The following is a 10885-nucleotide window of genomic DNA, read 5'->3' as shown; positions in this document are numbered from 1 at the left end:
AAATAGAAAGAAAGAGAGAAAGAAAGAAAGAAAAAGAAAGAAAGAAAGAAAGAAAGAAAGAAAGAAAGAAAGAAAGAAAGAAGAAAAGCTGTTTCTAAAAAAAAAAAAAAAAAAAAAAGCTGTTTCTCTGCAGAAGCTCTTCCATGGGAGGTCCTCAGGGGAAGTCCAGGAGAGAGGAGGCTGAGTAGAAGACTGTGGTTTCTGTGCGCCCACCCCGGCTTGCTGCGTGATGTGAGGACCAGCGAGCGGGTCAGGTCCTGTAACCAGGACCGGAAGTGATGCATCCACTGACACCTTACAAGGTAGCAGGTGACGAGGGTGAAAGCGTGCAACAAGGGCCCTATTTTCAAAATATATGAACTACAGTTTGACTTTTCCTTGATAACTCAGAGTTGGAGGTCAACCAGCAGACATATATTGGGTGCCTACTACTGCTCAGGTCACGAGCTCTGTCTGGGAAGAAAGCAAACACCCTTGCACCCATGCAAGTTATATTCCAGAGATGGAGTCAAACAAAAGACATAATAAATGAAAGACAGATGGCATATAGGTGATAGGTAGATGGATGATAGAGATAGATAGATAGATAGATAGATAGATAGATAGATATAAAGAGATGACAAATATTATGTCCAAAGGTGGTTAAGTGCTACAAAAAAAAAAAAAAAAAAAAAAAGGAGGAAACATTCCAAGAGCTGGGATGGGACATAATTGAGGACAGGTGGCTAGGGTGGGCCTCACTGAAGTTCAGAACATTTGAGCAAAGGCCTGAAGCAGATGAGGAATCAGGCCAGCAGAGGTCTGGGGAAGAGCATTCCAGGCAGAGGGGACAAGCAAATAAATACAAAGCCCCCAACTCAGGAGGTCATTATGAATATTGGTTATTCATTACTATATTCTACAAAACAACAAACTGAAGGGTCTGTGAAGTTTGTAGGATTTACACTCCTCTACTAAGTGACCTCACACTTCTACACACAGATGCTTTATTTTCTTCTCTTCCCTCCAAGTCAGCCCCTTTTCTTCATCAAGGCAGTCTTGTTCCAGAAATCGCCCTGCTCCCTTCTCATCTGTTAGCTCTGGAGTTGTGTCTTTTGAGAAAACAGTTTACCCAACCCACTGGACTTGGGTCTAAAGAAGGCTGAGGGTCTGGACCATGAGGAATCCCAATCCTTTCATACACTGTGTTACTTGCCTTTTCTCAGCTGTGAATCTCTTCACATCAGGTCCACGTGGTATCCCATCCCAGGTCTTTCGTACCCAGCTAGGCCCTGGCACATTGTGCAGCAGGATCGGTAGATGTCCTACAAATGCATGAGTCAACTATGATATCTATGATATCTCTTTTGTCCCAACACACGTCCCCTTCTTCATGGTTCTCATGGCTTGCAGAAGCCAGATAAGTGAGGGTTGAGGGGTGAAGGCTAGTGTGCACATTCAGGGCTGTGTTTTCCACCAGGGCGTTTCTAAATCCATGACCTCATTTGCATCCTAACAACAACCCTCTGAGGTCCATAGAGAAAATGCTGTTAGCCTCAATGTATAGAGGGATTGGCAGATAGAAGGAGGCGAAATGACTCACAGTACAGCAGACCCCTAGATCTCGCAGTCCTGATTCCAAATTCCCATGTGGCCTGGGGCTCCCTCCAGAACAGATGATGACAGCTGAATCAGCCAAGGTTTGAAAATAACTTGAGAAGCATTCGAAGCAGAGGACAAGCTTTGGTGGCAGAGTCACTGTCAACATATAAATTACATGAATTAGCTCCGGAATTAACCTGGTAGGTGCGGGGTGTGTGAAAATGTGCCTAGAAATGAGTGTAGAGGGCCAGCTGAGTCCTGAGGCGGGGGTCCTGAGTGCTGGTCTCAGTCACAGCCATTCCCTGAGCCTCCATCTCCTCCTTCTTGGTAGTGAGAAGGAGCATTGTCCTAAACCCACTTTCTCCAAGTGCAAAACGCAAGCAAGGCGGCATCTGCACCCAGAAGGAACACAGCATGCTCCTGGGCCAAGTCCACTGAGTATGACTCCCCTTTCTCTTCTCTTGTCATCCCCCAACTCTGGCACTGGGGGCTCAGGACTTAGAGGCAGCAGTATCTGGCTAACATTTAGTAACACTGTTTTTACGGAATTTATTTTTATATTTCCTTTCTATTTTTATGGTATAGAATGCTGATTTTTCATCTCTCGTTGAGTATCAAGATTTTATTCAAGATACACGTATTAAAAAAAAAAAGATACACGTATTTAAGTAAACCCAGTGAATTATTAGAAGAAAAAAGTTAAGTCACTAGTGTTAGAGGTGGGACACACATATTGCAAAGATCCCAAAGGTGGTTGAGGAGTAAATTAGGGACAGCCTGAGCCAGGTGGCCTCAAGGAGCCTCCCCACCCCACCCGGCTTTGAAAATCAGTGGAGAATTGTAGTTACGAACACAGGCTGTAGAGGCAGACTGCTTGGGATTGCAGGCCTGGTTTTCCACTTACACCTGGATAAATCTGGGCTGTCCCTTAATCTCTATGACTCACTTTCCTCATCTGTAAAATAGGAATAATAGCACACCTACCTCAAAAGATTGCTACATATTGCACTTAGAAGAGTGCCTGGCTCCATGTAGATGTTGTGTTTCCCGTTATCACCACTTGATCAGACCTCACACACCAAAAGCTTTTGGAAGAGAGAGGTGGGCTCCTGTGACCATGCTCATACTGAGTGGTTTACCGGAGCCCACTTGCTCATACATACCATTTCCTCCCCCTGAACACATAATCCCAGTGCCCCTCCTTCTCTCTCCCTCTCTCTTCTGGTTGGAAAGTGAGTGAGGCCTTCCATAAATAAAGAAGGTGGAGGAAAGTTCATCTGGCTCCACCCTCTCCCCCACACAGAATGGTATAAAGGTGCCCAGGTGGTATTTGTCTTCTCATCGTTTATCTGAGCCCCTACAAGAGTCATCTGTGAGCCACATGTTAAATCATCTCCTGAGCCAAAGAGAAAAAAAGGAAAGAGGAAATATGAAGTTAGAGCAGCAAAAATAGCAGTGCGTCCATTCACTGTCATCTCCAGGTTGTCTCTGTAGCTACCTCCCTCCTGCAAGTCACACTGGACCCTCTCTGTGACAAACCCTGTTGGTTTCCCCTGCAAAGATTGGCAGCACAGCATCTTTTGAGACACCAAAACCTGATAGGGGGCTCCAGGGGTGAGAGATGGCCTGACTTTGCAGGTGGCCTCTTGCAGAACTTCAGCTGTCAACAAATGGTGTACCCCAGCCCAGGTCTGCTTTGAGGGCCACAAGCACAGTTGTTGGGACATCCAGTTGCTTTCTTGTGGTGTAAGTTAACATTCGCCAAGGGTCAAATGTACAAGCAGGGCCATTCTGAGCAGGTTGCATTTTCACTTATCATTTATGGACCAGCACTCATCAAACAGAGGTATTTGAGATGCCCCCCACCTGCTTGCACTCCCTGGGGGCGAAGAGTGGAGAGCAGATAATTGGATAACTGTTAATAGATCAACTTAGAAAGTCTGCCTAAAGGGAAATGGTTATTGTATTCTTTTTCCAAAGATGTCCTGGTAGCTTGATTGCTGTAGATGCACACCATCAGAAGGCATCCTGAGCTGTTGCTGTGCATAATGAGAAGCAGGTGCCCCTCTCACTGACACCACGCGTAGAGACGGTCACAGTGCAGACCATTGTCGTTCCACCGGAGCAGGAACTTCTGGATTCTTGAGTTGCTATTCTTAGCACAGCTGCAAACAAGCAACCCCAATTTCCCTGGCTCCCTCTTATCCTTGATGTTTCCTTTTCAACTCCCACAAAACAATAGCAAACCAAGCCGTAGTGGCGGAATTTAGTATGACCAAGGGATAGGACAGTGAAGTGCTTCTGAGCGTGGCTTCTGAAGCCAGACTGTGTGAGTTTCAAGCCTGGGTTTTCTACATACTGAGAAATTGACATTTCAAACATGACTTAAACTCTTAGTTGAAGAGTTTCCTCATCTATAAAATGAGGATAATAGTACCTACCTCAAGGGTTGTTGGGAAGATTATGAACTAATTCATGAAAAGCACAGTTCAACAGTGTCCACAACCTAACAAGTTCAAGAATAAATGTTAGCTACTATTGTTTACTGGAAGAAGTCTTTCAGTGGGCAAGAATCTCATTCTAAGATGGCCCCCAATGATTTTAGTCTCTGGCAATCACATTCTTGAAAGTTCCTTCCGCATTGAATAGGGCTGACAGTGTGACCAACATGACATTGAGGAAATGGGAGAGCATGACCTCTGAGGGTAGGTCATAAAAGTCACTGCACCTTGCACCTTTTCCAAAAGCCACCATCTAAAGGCTGGAGGATCACTTCCAAGGGGGCTTATTCACATGGTTGGCAAACCAGTGCTGACTATTTAGAGGAGGTCTCAGGTCCACTCCCCACATAGGCTTCTCCATAGGGCTGCGTGAGTGTCCTCACAACAAGGCAACTGACAAGTGAACCAGAGTAAGTGACTCAAGAGACTGCATATTGTTAATAATGTTGTCTCATCTTACATTTAATTTCTTATTCTCAGAAGTTCATATTTTCTTAAGGGGTTTTTTTTGAGATTTTATTTATTTATTTGGCAGAGAGACAGCACAAGCAGGTGGAGCAGCAGACAGAGGGAGAGGGAGAAGCAGACTCCCCACTGAGCAGGGAGCCTCATGCAGGGCTCCATCCCAGGACCCCCAGGATCATAACCTGAGCTGAGAGCAGATGCCCAACCAACTGAGCCACATAGGTGTCCCTCCTTGCTTTCTGATAAAAACTTTCTTACATAGCTTGTGGGAGGTTGGTATCAATTAGCTCCACTGCATAACAAACTACCCAAATCTCAGTGGCTTAAAATATCAAAGATTTATTATTGCTCACATCTGTGCTTCTGCCAGGATTTAGCAGACCTAGGGTGGGCTCAGCCAAGGGCTCTGCTTCAGACATCTTGGCAGCTCTCACTGCTGGTCTTTTTTGTTGGTTGGGGCATCTCCCCTCCATATGTCTCTCATTCTCCTTTGACCTCCTCCTTTGGCCTCTTATGCCTAATGTGGGCATATTTTTCTTACGGTGATAGTAGATGTATCAAATTGACAAGTGGAAACATGAGCTTAGGATCAGAGTTGGCATGCTGTCATTTCACCTATATATTGTTAACCAAAAAATAATGTGGCCAAGCCCAAATTCAAAGAACATGAAATGATATTCTTCCATTCTGCATGGAGATTGAGGAAGAACTACAAACTCACTGGGAAAGGATGAATACAGGAGGCATAAAGAATTGAGGCCAGGAATGCCCCACAGTGGTTCAAAAACAAACAAGAAATCCCTTGACTTGGAGTCTACCTTTAAAGATTCAAGGGAAAGGACTGCAAAGAGATGGTCTGAGAGGAGGAAGGGCATGGAGAAGGAAAGGTGCACAACCTGAATGTAAAGCAGCCCAGCCCAGCTCCACCCATCTCTCTACTTGCTCAAGGCTGTCTCCAACTGGCCCAGAAATGGCTCAAGTCTTCAATTATCAGAGGATCTCATGGAGCCAGCCCAGCTTCAAGGTCCTGATTCTTGCTCTCTCTTGCAGTCTTGCAAGGAAAACCCAAACGGGGTTGATGACTTCCAAGCTAGTCCAACGAGGCCAGTTAGACCCTTCAGTGCGCAAGCAGATCACCTCTTACACAAATGAGCCTGGAAGCTTCATTGTTTTTCATTGCAAGTACATGCTCGCCAACTGGTACGCATGAGCAGTTCCCCAATGGGCTTCATTATGACAATGAGCAGAACTTTCTGTACAGAATAAAAAATAGTTTCCCCAAAGGACAGAGCCCAGACTACATTTAGTATTCCAAGGAATTGGTCTTCACTCCCCATTGTCCCAGAGAATGACATTTGCCGTCTGCAATGCACACTTGATGCAACTTTGTGTTCTACTCGCTCAGGGAAGCATGGAGGTTTCCTGATAGAAGGAATATTAGAGTTTATCTAGTCTGAGGTCGGCGAACCTTTCAGTAAAGGGCCAGATAGTACATATTTTAGGTCTTGTGAGCCATACAGTCTCTGTGGCAACTGCTTCACTCTGCTGTTGTAGTATGAATGCAGATACAGACAACACATGAGCATATGAGCATGGCGTGCTCCAACAAGACTTTCTTTACAGAAGCAGCTGGTGGGTCCAATTTGGTTCACAGGCCACTCATCATTGGCTGACCTCTGATCTAATCTAATCCCACCTTTTGCATAAGTGGAAACTGAGACCTTGGGCTCCTTTTCCTGCCATCACTAAATCTTACATCTGACTGTGGCAATGTCTTTTGGTACTGTGCTTCTTTGGAGGGCTGTCCTCGGCTGGGATGCACCAGTGTGAATGTGCTGAGTGGTTAGCACCCATGTCTCTCTGCATGTTAAACGTTAAATATAATCTTTGCTTTTTCTTTGTTTTAAATTCAAGACTTCTACAAGACTTAGAGCTCCTTGAGGTTAGAGCTCTTGAGTCAACCATCTTGTAACCCAAGTGACTTTCAAGCTCAGCCTCTGATGCATCAAAAGAGCATGACTTGAATGAATGAGACTGAGAAATTAGAAGGGACTTGATTAAGGTCACATAGTCTAATAAACAGCTGCACAGGGACCAGATCCAGGTCATGACATTGTAATCTCTCCATGTCAATATAGTGTTAACTGCGGGGTTAAATAGAAGGCTAAGGGGTTGGAGAATCATAGGAATGCTGGTTAAGCCAGCAAATACCTACCAAAAGCCCTGAAAGTTGGAAGGCCCTATGCATAATGCTGCAAGGGCCTGCCTTTAAGGAGGTTGTAGTCCACAGGGAGATAACACATGAAAGTAGCTCTAAGCCACGTGCTTATCTCCACCCACTGGGTAGATTCAGGAAGAATATGGTCTTTTTTTTCTACCTCTCCCTGGCTTTACTCTCCACTCCATGTATAATTATACACACACACACGCACAGTTAGATTGTCACTGAAGAGTCTAGTGTCTTGACCAGGTTTCTTGACCCCTTCCCAATTCTGGGGTTTCTGCGTCTTCCTTAAATTGTATACATATGTGTGCTTTTTTTTTTTTTTTAAAGAGGTTCTATAGTTATTTTTCAGATTATTACAAGAATCCATCATGCACAAAACCTTAACCATAGGTAAGGTGACTTATGATACATGTCCTAGATTTATTGTACTGGTGTAGCTGAGGTCTGTTTTAACCCCATTGTGATAAGCAAAAAACTGCATATGTCTTATAAGGTGGGGGTTGGGAAGAAGCCCTTCCTCTTACAGTGTTTTCCATTCACTGCCAGCTGACTGCACTTATTTTTCATCACTCTTGGGTGTTCAGACTCAGATTTGCAAACCCCTAGTCAACTTCAGTCATAAGGGTTGCAGATTCCTGCAAAGTGGTAGAGAAAGCATGAACATGGAATCCAAGTAGCCTGTGGTCTGATCCTGGCTCTCTGCTCCCAGTGGGTCCCCTTCTTAACATCTCAGCATCTCAGTTCACCTCTCTAAAATGGGAATGAAAATACCTACCTTGGGGATCCTGGGTGGCTCGGCGGTTGGACCCAGGGCATGATTCTGGAGTCCCGGGATCGAGTCCCACAGCAGGCTACCTGCATGGAGCCTGCTTCTCCCTCTGCCTGTGTCTCTGTGCACCTCTCTCCCCCTGCACCGTGTCTCTCATGAATAAATAAAATCTTAAGAAAAAAACCTACCTTGCAGACTTGTGAACATTAAATAAATTATATATTTCAAGCATCTAGAACAGTACATGGTAGGTGCTTAGCCACCTGGAACATAGTAGCCACTTAGCAAATATTCCTATTCTCTCTCTCTCCCCTCTGTTCCTTTTTCTATATGTGGCATCTGGAATGAACAGTTTGTAATATGTTCCCAAGGTTTTCTTTTCTTTCTTTCTTTTTTTTTTAAACTCAAGATTAATAAAAGGAAAGAGTTGGTTGACAGCACGTCCGTCCACATCTCCTTCCTTTTCTGGCCTTTGGAGAAAGCAAGAAGCAACTGCAGAAAAAAATTGCAGAATAAATTGCAGGGGAAAGAACTAATGTTTTATCAGTTAACTTTATAAGAGGTTTGGCAATTTCAACAAGACTTCTTTTGTTTTGTTTTGTTTTGTTTTGTTTTAAACTAATGTGTTAAAACATATTCAAAGGCACAAAATTTGTCTCAGGCAATTAGCTTGGAAGATTTCTTTAATTCATTGCTCAAACCATCTCAGAAATTTCTCTTTTGGAAGTGTCTTCAATGTCAGCCCAGGAGTTAGGCATGACCATTAACAGGCATGCTTCACACTCACCTGTGCAGGCTTGGATGGCACAGTAATTTCTGCAGTCTTTTAACACACACCTACTGAGCACTATCACCTTGCCCAGAACCAGGAGCTGGAGCTATAGTCATGAACAGCACAGAGGTGCAGTGTCATCCCCACAAAGTTTGTAGTCTGGGGAGGAGACAGACAAAGGTAAGGAATCACAGCAGAATATGCTCAGGCTTACGATGGGGACTCTACAGGACTGTGTGGGTCACAGGACAGGGGAACCCAGTCAGGACATACAGTCAGGAAGCCTTCTGGAGGGAGGGACATCTAATGAGTCCTGGAGGATGAGTAGGGAGCTAAGTCCCCTATGATTCCTTAGGCCTTCTCACTGAGGAGAGTAAAGAGACATTCAGCTGGCAACTGGATTATTATCTGAGCTCAGAAGAGTGAGGTCTGGGTGGAAGGTAGTGAGATGAGCATCAGAAGCATGTAATAAATTAGGAAATTTTCCCCATGTAAGAAGACTTTCCTAAAGGAGACTCACACCCTGGCCCTCCCCTAACCCGGATCAGATGCCTTTGTATGTCTGGAAGCCAGGCTTGCTCTCTCAAAGGTTGGTGGTCAGGCTCATGGCCCAGAAAGCTGCAGCTGGTCCCCAGGGGACCTGAACGGGCTCTCTCTCCCCAGGTCCACCAGTGTCCAGGAGGTGTACCACAGATCTTCGTGACTAGGGGACAGAACCAATCTGCAGGGCACATGCCCCTGCCACTCTGGAGGCCCCATAGCCTAAAAACCCAGGGAGCTCCAGTAAAAGGATTATCATTTCTGTGTCAGGCTATACTTCCCAAAGCAGCAGGGCCTTGACACTGTGTTGTCTCCTGGATCATGCACTAGCAAACCCCGCGATGGTGCAAGTACAAATAGTTCAAGAAACCTGAGTGGAGGAAGTACATTCTCTGACTATAATCATAGGCACAGAGCACAGCCAGATCTGACCATGTTCTAGAAGCCCTTTCAATCCTCAGATCCTTTTCTTGTTCCTCCACCTGAAACATCCTTTGAAGAACTTTCATCTCGGTGGGGGGTGAGGGGTGGAAGTGGGGGGAGCAGTGGAGGTGCGGAGGGTTCTGGACCACTCCTGGCCTTCGGAAACAGAAATATTAACCTCCACCAGCCGCTGTACCAGGAAGCAGGACGCCCACACCCACATGGAAACAATCAAAGGCTGTCGGTGTCTCTTTCCTGCGGGTCAGTCCTAAGAGACACAGAACCCAAATGAGGACCTAGGAAAAATGACTGCCCTGGCACAGAAGGGAGAGGGAATGCTTTGCTGGACCGTTTCTAGAAAATAGACGGGAAATCTAAGAAGTATAGATTTTTAAAAATCCGTCTAAAACCAAAATAGGACTCTTCCTGCAGTTTATTTTTTAACAAGAGGAGTTGGAGTTCTGCCGTTGACCATACTTTTGGAATCTTGCTTTTTTTTTTTTTTTTCCCCAAGTTAGACATCAGCCCATGTTGGTGAAAACACTGGGATACCCTGGGACAGGGAGAGGGAGGGGCACAAAGTCATTTGGAGTGCCACCCTGATAGGAAAGCCCTAATTCCAGGTCAGTCTTTGATAGGATCCCAGCTTCGCTTTTGCATTCCACTTTGTCCTTCACAAAAGTGACCCCTGTGCCCTTAGGAATGACCCCTCGGCTACCTGACTAAAGCTGCTTCTCCAAAAGGAGGAATCGGGCAATCTCTGACCCCACAGCCTGCCAAGTGCAGCGGCTGCCCACCTAGGGGCTCAGGCCCTCCCTCAAAGTCCATGTAATGAGAACAAGGGCCATAGGCTCTGGACCTCAGAAGAGAAACGTCAACAGAGGTACTGCAAACAGCACTCATGAGAGAAAGCACTGTGGGCCCGTCTCTCTCCACCAAGCACTCTCTGAAACTTCAAGTATTTTTTTTCTAGAGTATCCAGGTGCATCCATTAGAAAACCCAGCCTGCAGAGTCCCAAACATGCGAGGATTCCAGGCTGGAAGGAAATCATTGGAATAACTGTGCAAGGAATTCATCAAGGACCCGCCTCCTTTGTCTTCCTGCTCTTAGGTCCTGTGGGCCTCAGACCCACCATCGCTGTCACAAGATGGCCATGGCCCTTCCTGCATTTGGTCAAGGATAAAGGAGGCTAAGGATGAAGGGCTAAGGGCCAACACCTTCTCCACAGGACATTTGCTTCCCAACATTCTACTTTGAAAATAAATTTTTAACATATGGCAAAGTTGAAAGTATATTACAGGAGGAGTTTGTCTACCCAATGCCTAGATTCTATCATTAACTTTTTCCCATATTTGCCTTATCATGTAGCTAGCCAGCTAGCCAGCTCTCTGTCCGCCCATCAATTCAGTGTTGATTTTTGAGGCATTTCAAAGTAAATTGCAGACATTGGTACACTTCCTCCCAAATACTTTAGCACCTTCATGAGGTTTTGTCATGCCTATTCATTGGCCAGAAATGTATCAAATGGTCACACTGCTGCAAGGCAGGCTGGGAGATTATATATTTTAAATTGTCTTTGCATCCTGAATAAAATTAGGATTACATA

This window comes from Canis lupus, chromosome 29 (genome assembly GCF_048164855.1).
Source record: "Canis lupus baileyi chromosome 29, mCanLup2.hap1, whole genome shotgun sequence".
Classification (NCBI taxonomy): Eukaryota; Metazoa; Chordata; class Mammalia; order Carnivora; family Canidae; genus Canis; species Canis lupus.
This window is presented reverse-complemented; position numbering follows the sequence as displayed.